Genomic DNA, 13,124 nt, shown 5'->3' with positions numbered 1-13,124 from the left:
CTATAACAGCCTCTGGAAGAGCATTCCAGATTTCTACCACTTTCTGAGTGAAGAAGAACTTCCTTTCGCTTGTATGGAATCTTTTCCCTTCTAACTTTAGCGAGTGCCCTCTCGTTCTCTTCACCTTGGAGAGGGTGATCAGTCTCTCTTTCTCTACTAAGTCAATTCCCTTCAATATCTTGAATGTTTCGATCATGTCCCCTCTGTCTCCTCTTTTCAAGGGAGAAGAGGCCCAGTTTCTTTAGCCTCTCATTGTACGGAAACTCCTCCAGTCCCTTAACCATTTTTCCTTAGCAAAAGCAGCAGATGAATCCAGAGACTAGTGGGATAGCACACATCTACCAGCAGGTGGAGATAGAGAAACTGATTAACAAGTGGTCCTATTGGCTGGCACTCGTCCTGTATCTTCAGTATGCTCTATCTCCCAGCAGGTGATGGTCGCTAATCACCTAGCTCCTGGATTCTGGCTGTGACTGGAACCTTATTTTCTCCTGTTGAGTTTTTCTCTTCAGTGAGACAGGGTGTCCGGCTGAATGGTGCCGGCTTTAGGGGTTATACCTGCCTCCCCCCCCCCAGGTTCCTGCCTCACCCTCCCTCAGATGATAGAGGGTCTGACTGGGTCTCCATTTTTCTTCTTTCCCTTCAATGTTAAAAAAAAAAAAAGGGAGACCACAGGTTTGTGCTGAACAACCGGCACTTACTGGCATCATCCGGCGCTCTCCAAAAGCTGGGACCAGGAACCCCTGCAAGACCCAATGGATTGTTGGAAGTTTCGACACTGCAGCGGGAGGCGTCAGGAGTGATTTCCCCAATGGTGTTACCGGCTTCCCCTTTGACCCCGGAAGAAGTTCCAGCTGAGACAAGCATCTTGATGGAGACACTCCGACGTGGAGGATCTGGCTCACAGATGGTGTCCCAAGGTGTTGAAGAAAATTTAAATTCCAGCTTGATTCCGACTGCAGAAATTTCCTCTATTCCACTTCCCAAGCCATTGATTAAGCCGGCAGTAGTGGACATGGGCGCTCCATGGGGTGCCATCGAAAGCCTGCACCAGGTATGTTCCCAGTTTATTACTCCTATCATAGACTCTTCTAAACAGATAAAAATTTTGGAGGACAAAATTCAGCAGCAATTGGTGAGAATAGATCTAATTGAAAAGTCGGTTTCTGAAGTGAAATTTCAATCCGGCCAACAGCTAAGGGATAAAAACTTACTAATAAAGGAAAATTGAAAATTTGGAGAATGCAAATCGTAATTTTAACTTGAAATTTCTTAATTTTTTCAGTCTCTAGACTAGTGGTTCCCAACTAGAGAGCTGAACGGGGACGATGGGAATCCCGTGGGACCCGCGGGCATCCCGCGGGTTCCCCCTTCGGGTCGTGGGAATCCCGTGGGGATGCCCCCAAGGGTTGCGGGGATCCCGTGGGGATGCTTCCGAGGGTCGCGGGGTTCCTGCGGGGCTGGATGTACTCAGTCGCGCGGCTCTTCTTCTCCCTACCTGCTCTGCTTGCAGCACAGAGCCGAACGGAAGTCTTCCCGACGTCAATGCTGACGTCGGAGGGAGGGAGGGCTTTGTTTAAGCTTTGTTTAAGCCCTCCCTTCCCTCCGACGTCAGCGCTGACGTCGGGAAGACTTCCGTTCGGCTCTGTGCTGCAGGCAGGGCAGGTAAGAAGAAGGAGAGTAGCCTCGCGGCTCGAGTGGCTACCAAGAGAGGGGGGCAGTCCACCCCAGGTGCAGCACAGCCGGCCAGGTCCCCTTACTTTTGTGGCGCTTCCCCGACTGACAACAGCCCCGGTCCGACAAACCTCCCTGCCCTGTAGCTGCGAATCTAAATTACCTTCTTACAGCAGCTGTAAAAAGGTAATTTAGATTTGCGGTTAAGGGCAGGGAGGTTTGTCGGACCGGGGCTGTTGTCGGTCGGTAGGGGAAGCGCCACTAAAGTAAAGGGACCTGGCCGGCTATGCTGCACCCAGGGCGGGAGAGAAGGAGGGGGGAAAAGGACACTGAAAGCACTGGGGAAGACCAAAGGGGTGGAGAAGGATGCTGAAAGGCCATGGGGAAGACGGGCCAGGGGGGGAAGGACTCTGAAAGCACTTGTGGAAGACAGAGGAGGGAGAAGGACGCTGAAAGCACATGGGGAAGACAAAGGGGTGGAGAAGGACGCTGAAAGGACATGGGGAAGACGGGGGTGGTGGTGGTGGAGAAGGACGCTGAAAGGACATGGGGAAGCAGAGGGGGGATAAGGACACTGAAAGCACATGTGGAAGATAGAGGGGGAGAAGGACGCTGACAGGACATGGGGAAGTTGGGGGGGAGAAGGACGCTGAAAGGAAATGGGGAAGAGAGAGTAGGGAGAAGACGCTGGCAGGGAAGAAGACAGATGCCAGTCTATGGGGGGAGCGGAGGGAAGAAGATGGGTGCCAGACCAATTTGGAAGGGGGGGAGAAAGGGGGAGGCACAGTAACAGAGCAAATGGAAGATGCAGAAGGAAGAGAGACAGTGGATGGAAGGAATTGAATGAGAACATGAGGAAAGCAGAAACCAGGCAACAAAGGTAGGAAAAGAATTCTATTTCTTTTTTTTTTTTGCTTCAGGATAAAGTAGTATATTAGTTGTGTTGATAAAAATTTATAAACATTAGAGGCTCTGGTAGAAACCCGTTTACAAAGTATGTATTCTTCCCAATTAATATTTCCCAATTAATAAAGTATTTTTGCTTATTTGTAAATGGGTTTCTTACCAGAGCCTTTAATTCAGAAGCATAATTAAATGAAATAACTATTTCTGAAGTTTATAGGGACGGGTGGGACTTTGGCGGGGACGGGTGGGATTTCTGTCCCCGCGCAACTCTCTATTCCTAACCCTGTCCTGGAGGACCACCAGGCCAATTGGGTTTTCAGGATCGTCCTAATGAATATGCATGGAGCAGATTTGCATATCTGTCACTTCCATGAATATGCATGGAGCAGATTTGCATATCTGTCACTTCCATTATATGCAAATCTCTCTCATGCATATTCATTAGGGCTAGCCTGAAAACCCGATTGGCCTGGTGGTCCTCCAGGACAGGGTTGGGAACAACTGGTCTAGATTATGTTCTCCCAAGGATATGTTTCAACAATTTTTGTTGATTTCAGTTCTGAAATATACAGAAACAAATATTCAGCCACTTCAGAAACTACCCGTATATTAATTATGTGAATCAGATTAAAGATGAAGCAGTAGCAGAAGAACCACCTGGATTAGACCTTATAGGAATTTTAGAATCCTCTCAAATGGAAGTTACTGTCAGAGCCACTCTATTAGTGACCTTTGTTTTTCTTTAAGACAAAGAAGCAATTCTTCAATTATTTTAGAGAACTGACAAAGTTGAATTTTTGGCTCTAAAATTGCAATATTTCCTGATGTTTCTAAATGGACACAATCTAGATGAAAGAAGTTTTTAACCTTTCGTTAAACAGTTTTGGATCTGGGGGCAACCTTCCAACTATGCTTTCCATGTAAATGTTGTATTTCCTATCAAAATAATCATTGTGTTCTATGAACTTAATCAATTACAGTTCTTTTTGGAAGGCAAAGCAGCTTCAAGAAATCCCAATAGTATGTAAATGTCTAGAAATCTGGTTGCTTATAATTTTGATAAACAGGCTCCGTATTTCATTGTTTTTTTCTTGAATTCCAACTTCCCTTGGTTGTGACAGGTTTTCTCTCCCTCCGACAAGTTGTGGATTATATTATAGTAAATGATACTTGATATTATTTTGTATTTTCTCCATTAAGATAAGTGTTTCTTTTTTCAAAGTTTGTTCTTTGATGTAAATAAAAGGCAATTTAAAAAAATTTGTAATACTACAAATCAAGATTAAAAAGGCTACGAAATTAGACAATCATTCCAAGAGCTAGAAATTGATTGAGTCATCCCTGTATTTGTTAAAGATCCTCAAATTGCACTTATGGCAAAAAGTCAAAGTGGCTCCATTCTTCATTGATCCTTGTGCATTTTTTTCACACCCTCTAAGTGCTTTAGCTTATTTTAGTTGCAATTTTTAATTATAATATTAACTAGTTCATAAATAGTTCTCGTATTCGTCAAATAGGTGACTTAGCTTTTTGATGCAGCACACCCCTCATTACGCAATCACGTTTCAAACTTCTTCCTCACAGAGTGGTTGGGCCACATTAAAATCTGGGCCTAGCATGCAGTAAAGACTTTATTGCACTTTAGTAAAAGGGCCTGTTCATGTGTGATATTTTGTGTTGGTGTATACCATTTGATAACACATGCTAAAAAAATAACTAACTGAAATGGGGGAAAAAGAGAAAATTTCCCCCTACACATTATAAACTTACTTTTATAACAGGACGCCTGGGTAGAATTTCCAAAAAGATGCCTATTTTGGAAGACAACATAGCTGCCTTTGTAAAACAGACTCTCAGAATATCCCTAATAGTACAAGTTTATACTTTGAAGTACAGTAAGTTCCAATGTGTGTGTTCATTCTTTGTGGATCCGTGTATAGTATAAAATACTTACATACATCACATTTCCACCTACCCTCACTCTGGAAAGGTCCCAGTATGGACAGCTAATAACACAGAAGCTGGATTTGCAGACTGAACCCAGATCTCTTGTATTGAACCATCAGGCTAGCTGACCTTCTTCGCAACCCTCCCTCCTTTGAAGAAAATTAATTGGCATTTTGATGGATGATTTAGCTATTAATTTGATACCCGGTCCAGACCTAGTACTTTGTTATGTTTCTGTTGACTGAGCTTTCTTGTCACAGCTTTATTAAGTTAACGTTCCTCTGTGATTTTTCATCTATGGGATCTTCAGCATAATTCTTCTTGCCCATGACTCTGTCTCTGTAACTTTGATGTTTGATGTATGTGTGATTGAAATTGGCTCAGGTGTAGAATCTGTGGCAAGGGTTAGGAAATTCTGAAAATTAACTGTACATTTGTATAAATGAGTGTGCATTTTTAAAGTTACTTTTATGTAAACATATTTTTTATATTAAGAATGAAATAGGTTTTTTTTTTTTTAGCACTTTTCAGTTTTATGCCTCCTTTCTTTCTTTTTTACTTTTCTTTTCCACTTACCTTGTCCTTCCCCTCAGTACAGTCCATTTGTTCTCTGCATTTTAGAAGCTCTTTTCTCTTTCCATTCTCATTTTACTTAAAAAAAAAAAAATTTCCTGTAATATTTTCTTCTTTTCCTTTATATATTTATGGCCCCCCACTCTTACATTGTGTAGGTTCTTGTATTAAACTACTTTGTGTGGTTGTTTTACTACAAAAAGACAGTATACAAGTCGCAACCACTTTCCCTCTTCCCTAGGTTCCATCCTACCTGGCATCTTTTTCTACTCTTATCCATAATTTTCTTTTCTTCTCTATATGTAACCTGCTGAGAGACAGAAACACCAAAAGACGAGTTACAGTAACAGAGATAAAGGCTATAAAAATTTGGATTGGAAAATTTGGGCAATTTACATTTTTGAAAGTTTTGTGTACTATAAGGTCAGTAGAAAGGGACTATGCAATATTTTTCACAAAGTTTAGCCATATTTAAGTTGCTTTTTTTAAATGTCTTTTTTTTTTTTTTAAAATTGATAAATGTTTCTCAGGAGTTTTTTTTTTTTTTTTTTTTTGGGTTTAAAAAAAAAAAAAAAATATACAGTCGACTCCATCTAAGTGCATGTCTGTTAAGCACACGCTTCGGTTAGCCGCAGCCTACCACCATGGCCCTGTTTGTGTTTGGTTTTTTTAAAACATTAAAGTCAATGGATGTAAACTCTGGATAATTGCAATTCTGATAAGCACACAATCCGCTTATGCCCACTGATGTTATAGGTCCCACCTCTATTCGTTCACATTACATTCACTCTGGTTAAAAGCAATCGTGTTCTCACGTGGATGAGCCATGTGTTTTGGTTCAGCAGTCTAGGCCTGGCCAGGTGTTCAAACTTGTACCATGTACCATGGCTCTGTGTGGACAAAAATCATTGTCTTTGGCTGAACGTGTCGATGTCTTTATAGATACTTGACCAAAGGGAGAGTCAAGTCTCCATTTCAAAACATTACAGCGTTCATCCTAGCCAGATTTCTTGGATTTACAAAAAAAAAAAAAAGCAAGCCATATTGAAAGACTGGCAAAACAACAGCAATCCTACCAGAAAATGGAAAAGAATTGGGAAGACTGGAAATGTTGAACAGGCGTTGCTGCGACGGTTTGCTGAAGCTCGAAGTCATCAACTGCCAATCAGTGGGCCTCTGCTGATGGAGAAAGCAGCACAGCTATCCAAAGAACTGGGCGTAGAAGACTTCAAAGCAACAAACGGATGGCTAGAGAGGTGGAAAATTTGTAATTGCATAAAATTTAAGAAGCAGCATGGTGATATAAAAGATGCAGGTGAGTTTGGTACAGAAAGATGGGTCATGGAAGTGTTGCCATCAGTCATTGGTGGATATGAACCATGCAGCGTTTACCTGTACTGGCGTGCCATCTCTGATGGAACATTGGCTTTCAAATGCAGCAAAACTGTTGGCTTCAAGGTGCCAAAAGAACGATTTACATTGCTGCTCAGTTGCAATATGGATGGTAGTGAAAAGCTTGAGCCACTGGTGATTGGGAAGAATCGAAATCTTTGGTGCTTCAAAAACATTAAACGCCTGCCTGTTGAATATGAAAGCGATAAAAACGCGTGGGTGACGGCAACACTGTGGATTTAATGGTTGCAGAAGTATGACAATCTGATGAGAAGGCGTAGGAGGCACATTGTAATGCTGTGTGATAACTGTACAGCACACAGCAATGATGTAAGACTAACCAATAGAAAATGACATGGTGGTTGATACCCGCGGCTAGCTGTGGGGAGCCACGGGTACCCCGCTGAAATTGGGAGCGAGAAAATAGTAGTCACCGTAGGAACAGGGACAAAGCCATTCACCGCCCCGTGGAGCAGTGTTTGGTCTTGTCTCTGCAGTGAAGGGAACACGACGTGCGGACACTTATCACGTGGTCCAGGAGTCCCCTGCCGCGCAATCACTGTATCCTGCCATTTCCCTCCCTCCCCCTCAACTTATGTAGCGAATTTAATTGTTGTTCTCCCAGCGGCATGCACACTTTCAACAAGCTGCCCACAGGCACGATTGCTTCAGTTGAATCCTCCTCGGACACAACCGGAAACAGGAAGGTGCGTCAGAGGAGAAGATTCAACTGAAGCAGCTGCACGTGCGTGACTTTTTGAAAGCGTATGTGCCGCTGGGAGAACAATTAAATTCGCCACACAAGGTGAAAAGGAGGGAGGAGAATGGCAGGATGTGGCGATCAGACGCCACTGGACCTCACGATCCGTGACTGCGTGTGTTCTCTCATAGCAAGGAGGGAGTGAAAGGGAAAGAGATGCTGGGCCAAGTGGATGACGAGGGAGACAAATATTGAGAAAGGGGTGGACAGGCAGGTAAGCCAGATGCTGGAAGAGGGGGAAGAAAGAGGGAGATAAGCTAGATGGGGGTTGGAGAGAGACACATTGGTAAGGAAGAGAGGGGAAATCTGGACACAGGAAGGTAACATAACAGAGGGGAATAGGGACATGGGGGCATAGGGACACATATAAAGGAGAGATACATGGAAGGAATTCTGTGCAGGGGGCATAGGGACACAGACATAAAGGAGAGATACATGGGGGGATTATGTGCAGGGGGCATAGGGACAGAGACATAAAGGAGAGATACATGGGAGGGGATTATGTGCAGGGGGCATAGGGACAGAGATGGACAGAGACATAAAGCAGAGATACATGAGGGGATTATGTGCAGGGGCCATAGGGACAGAGACATAAAGGAGAGATACATGGGAGGGGATTATGTGCAGGGGGCATAGGGACAGAGACATAAAGGAGAGATACATGGGAGGGGATTATGTGCAGGGGGCATAGGGATAGAGACATAAAGGAGAGATACATGGGGGGGATTACGTGCAGGGGGCGTAGGGACAGAGACATAAAGGAGAGATACATGGGAGGGGATTATTTGCAGGAGGCATAGGGACAGATATAAAGGGAGATACATGGGGGAATTCTGTGCAGGGGGCATAGGGACAGAGACATAAAGGAGAGATACATGGGGGGATTATGTGCAGGGGGCATAGGGACAGAGACATAAAGGAGAGATACATGGGGGGGATTATGTGCAGGGGGCGTAGGGACAGAGACATAAAAGAGATACATGGGAGGGGATTATGTGCAGGGGCATAGGGACAGATATAAAGGGAGATACATGATTCTGTGCAGGGGGCATAGGGACAGAGACATAAAGGAGAGATACATGGGAGGGGATTATGTGCAGGGGGCATAGGGACAGAGACATAAAGGAGAGATGCATGGGAGGGGATTATGTGCAGGGGGCATAGGGACAGAGACATAAAGGAGAGATACATGGGGATGGTATATGGACACTTGGGGGGGGGGCAATGCTGGACACAGGAGGGAGTATACAGATACAGAGGGGAGATATTAGAAATGGGGAAAATAGGAACACAGAAGGGTGATGGTTTGTGTGGTTGGGATCAGATGGTTTGCAGGGACAGGACGGGGACCGAGCTCGCAGGGATGGGGTGGAGACGGGGACATATTTTTTCCCCATGTCATTCTTGACTAACCAACATCAAACTCGTGTTTCTTCTGCCAAACATGACCTCTTTGATCCAACCGATGAACCAAGGGATAATCTCCAACTTCAAATGTCATTACAGGTCGCTCGTCTTAAGATATGTGATGGCAGTGATTGATGCAAGCATGGAATCCAGCCCTTGAGCTGCTAAGCTCGTGAGACAAATGACTGTGCTTGACTCTCTTCACATGGTATGGGAGGCGTGGTGTCGAGTCTCGTCATCAACGATTTCAAATTGCTATCGACAGGTGAGCTTCGTTCACGCATCTAATGAGACAACTGATGCTGACACTTCATCCATTAAACTCCCAGTTGGACTCTCGCCACAAGAGTTTGAGCTGTATGTCTCCATTGACAACGATGTGCCCACTAAGTACGATATCTGTAGAGTCATACAGGACACTGCAGACAACTAAGAGTCTGAGGATGGTGATACTGCTGCGGTCATCACGCCTAATGAAACACCTACAGAGATTTTTTCCTTGTCAGATGCGCTGAAGTCCCTACACACGCATTATCTAGAGATAAATGGATGTCATGACTATGGACAGTTTTACAGCATCAGTGGTCAGATACACAGCCTGAATTGTGCAATCTGCGTACAGAAAACAATGACTGATTATTTCAGTAGAACGTTGGTTTAAAAAAAGGTTTTCGAGGTCACGTGATGCCATGAGCGCGTGAGGACGTTTCCTTGCTAGCTCCGGGGCTACCCTGCATACTGATCAATAACTGACGCCTTTTTGCTGCATCTGTGGCGATTTTGCCGATTCCACGATTGTTCTGGGTGCATGGACAGATATTTAACTAGATCGAAGGAGTTCATGCAGCCGAAATCCGCCCGTAAGGACCGAGACAGAGTGCGGCCTGTGGAGAAGAAAATGGCGGCAAGCCCCGCGGCGGCGGTCTCGAATCTTACTGAGACCGCCCTGAGTGACATCAGGGAAGCGCTGGCCCAGGTACTAGGACCTAAACTGGAGACCTTAACTGAACGAATTATGAATATAGAAACTTTGCTGGCGGCGACACGCACGACCGAGCTAGAACAACGGGTCTCCAATCTAGAGGACACATCCACGACTCGGGGAGCAGAGTTCTGTGAGTTGCAGGCGCAGGTTCGAGCGCAAGCAGTGAAACTGGATGATTTGGAAAATCGCTCCAGACGCTCGAACCTGCGCTTACTGGGAATTCCCGAGACGGTCCCTGACCGCGACTTATTGGGGGTGCTGGAGAACTGGCTGAGAGAGGAATTGCCACTCCCGCCCTCATTAGGGCCTATGCACATCGAACGTGCACATCGCCTGGGCCGCCGCCCTGATCGGGAGACATGTCCACGTGTGGTCATCCTGAAGTTACTCAATTTCAGGCATAAGGTGGAACTGTTACAACTATACCGTAATAAGAGGGATGCCTTGAAATATGATGGAAACCTAATCCGCATTAGCCAGGACTTCTCCCAGGCGCTCCAAGAACGGAGGCGGCCCTTTTATCCTCTTTGCACGCAACTTTCCGAACTTCACATGAGATTCCAATTCAACTATCCGGCTCTGTTGAGGATCCACAGTAATGGAGTCTGGAAGTCTTTTCAGTCACCAGACGCAGCCACTGACTTTATTAAAAAGCTTGAAAAACCTACTCCGGGACAGGTTTGACTCTGGAATCTGAGATCCCCTTACTGGGCTGTTTATGCATCTTAACTGTTACTGTTTATGTTTTCACTATTTGAGGAGACCCTGTCTTACCTCACTTTTGATTTATATCTTTCTACAAGCCGGGGTGGCCCTGGAAGAGGCGTCTTTCGTGACCCGTTTTTCTCCCAATGATGGGGGCTGTTGGGACTGTTGGGGAATTAGGGGGGGAGGGATGTTTCTGGGTGGCAGCGGTGGTATTTAGGGGGCACATTATGTTTGGTCTATTTTTTCTTTATTTGTGGTTCATGTATTTTTTGGGATCATGTATATTGTGTGAATGGAGTGTGCTTGCGTGGTCTAGGGGTGAGGCTGGGCACCCTGGGACCCTTTTCACTGGAAGGTTTCTTTCCGATGCCATGAAGAGCAGGGTATGCCATGGGTGATAGGCAGTTCCGTATAATTTCCTGGAATGTATCAGGTATAACATCGCCTGCCAAGCGTACAAAAATATTATCACAGTTGAAACATCACTCCGCTGATATAGCCTGCTTACAGGAAACTAGACTTACTGATATAGAACATCTAAAACTGCGGAGGGGTTGGGTTGGGGACATACACTATGCATCCTGCACAGGGAAGAGAGCAGGGGTGGCTATATTGATTAGAAAGGGCTTACCCTGTACTGTCCAGGTCCTGAGACGGGATCCAAACGGTCGTTACTTATTAGTGAAGGTACTCGGACCGGGGGGATCCTTCAGATTATTGGTGGGATATGGCCCCAATGGATATCAACATTCTTACTTTCAAAATTTGGTTAACATATGTTTACAGAATTCGGGTGACCCACTGATACTAGTGGGTGACCTGAATCAAGTATTGGACCCTGGGGTGGATCGCTCGGGGGGGACGGGACCTACGGTCGTGCGAAGGACGAAGGGAGTCCCCTATCTGTGTCGGGCTTTGGGGTTGGTGGACCCTTGGAGGTTGCTTCACCCCACCGACAGAGATTATACACATCAGTCTAGAGCCCATGGATCCTTTTCCAGAATAGATTATACCTTACTTTCGGAGAGCATGTTTGCTTGGGTTTCGGAGGCTACAATCGGCCCTCTTGAGATCTCTGATCACCATATGATTTGGTTGGACGTAGCGGTGGGGGGTCCCCTGAATACCGGGATGGGATGGAGATTTCCTTACCTGCATAATGATTCTCACTTTTGGGAATTTCTGTCAGATAGATGGGAGGATTACTGTTCAAATAATGCTCAACATATTGATCAACCTATATTATTTTGGGATGCGGCGAAGGCGGTGTTGCGTGGGGAAGTGATTGCCTACGTGGCTTCTAGGACCCGGAGAATTGCACAACGTATAGTGCAGCTCGAACGGCAGTCCACACTCTTGAAGCGGGAGCTGTTGCATGACCCCACTGTGGCCACCAGAGAGGCGTATACCGCTGCTCTGGCTGAATTGAATTCCCTTATCCATGAGCGGACAAAGAAATTATTATTTTTTCGCAAATATCAATTTTATAAACACGGTAATAAAACTGGGAAACTATTAGCATCGATAGCCAAGAGCTGGAAGGGATCCCGATACATTGCTATGATTAAAGAGAGCTCGGGGAAAGTGATAACTTCAGCGGTAGACATCTCCACCTGTTTTAGGAATTATTTTGCAACCTTTTATGCTTCCCCGGGTCCCTATGCTGGACCGGATGTGCAAGATTATTTAGAGGATGCAGGGATGCCCAAATTGTCGGTGGCTCAGATTTCCCGGTTAGATGCTCCTTTACAGCTTCAAGAAGTGTTACAGGCGATCAAAACACTGAAGCCTTGTACTGCCCCCGGTCCGGACGGATACTCCCCGGAATTTTACAAGATCTTATCGTTATCCATAGGGGGGTCTCTTTTGAATTATTACTCTGAGGTTCAGAAATGTGGCACTTTCCCGAGGTATGCGAACGAGGCCCTGATTACTTTGATCCCGAAACCATCTAAATCACCAACTGATATTGAATCATATAGACCAATATCGCTGTTGAATGTTGACTCCAAAATTTTAGCGCGTATCATGGCGGATAGGCTGGCGGCCCTGTTGCCCACCATCATTGTGCCGGAGCAAGTGGGTTTTGTGCGATCCCGTCAATCGGTAATTAATGTGCGCCGGGTGCTCCTGGCTTACTCTCGAGCTCAACAGGTCAAGTCCCCAGGACTACTGGTTGGGTTAGACGCGGCGAAAGCCTTCGATAAAGTTCATTGGCATTATCTATTCCAGGTTTTATTACATATGGGATTTCTGGATAGTTATATGGCATGGATTCGTTCACTTTATTCTGAACCTACGGCATCGGTATTGGTTAACGGTGTGCGTTCTGCTTCCTTCTCGGTGGGCAGGGGGACGCGTCAGGGATGTCCATTGTCACCTCTTCTTTTTTTACTGTACTTAGACCCCTTGTTACGTACACTACAAAAAGATGATGAAATTGTGGGGCTCCCAGAGGGATCGTCCCAATTGAGGGTGTTGGCATTTGCGGACGATCTTTTGCTAACGTTGGGCTCTCCTCAACGTTCCCTGCCCCGAGCTCTGGATCTTCTGGATGAATTTCATTTATACTCTGGTTTAGTGCTTAATAAACAGAAGTCCATGGCACTGTCAACATCACCTGAGGTACGTCTTGAATGGCAGGGGGACTTTCCTTTACAGTGGACTACGTCCCAGCTGACATATTTGGGGGTGGTGATTCCTCAGGACCTGGGCAGGCTGTACTCTATTAATATTTCACCCTTACTTCATCGTACAAAGACTACACTTGCG

At 45.5% G+C, this 13,124-nt stretch overlaps 1 protein-coding gene across 7 annotated transcripts in view; it reads left to right on the top strand.

Moving 5' to 3' along the window:
• The window catches only part of DPF3 (double PHD fingers 3), a 419,567-nt gene that overhangs the window by 63,115 nt on the left and 343,328 nt on the right, over nucleotides 1-13,124 (top strand). Inside the window, exon 2 of one of the 7 annotated variants that reach the window (XM_033952011.1) lies at nucleotides 665-1,054. The exons of the other annotated variants lie outside the window; for them this stretch is intronic. The gene's annotated coding sequence lies outside the window, so the exon portion shown is untranslated. The remainder of the gene's footprint in view (nucleotides 1-664; nucleotides 1,055-13,124) is intronic. 7 annotated transcript variants of the gene reach the window in all.

This window comes from Geotrypetes seraphini, chromosome 7, assembly GCF_902459505.1.
Source record: "Geotrypetes seraphini chromosome 7, aGeoSer1.1, whole genome shotgun sequence".
NCBI lineage: Eukaryota > Metazoa > Chordata > Amphibia > Gymnophiona > Dermophiidae > Geotrypetes > Geotrypetes seraphini.
The sequence above is the reverse complement of the archived record's forward strand: the minus strand, read 5'-3'. Positions and strand labels throughout refer to the sequence as shown.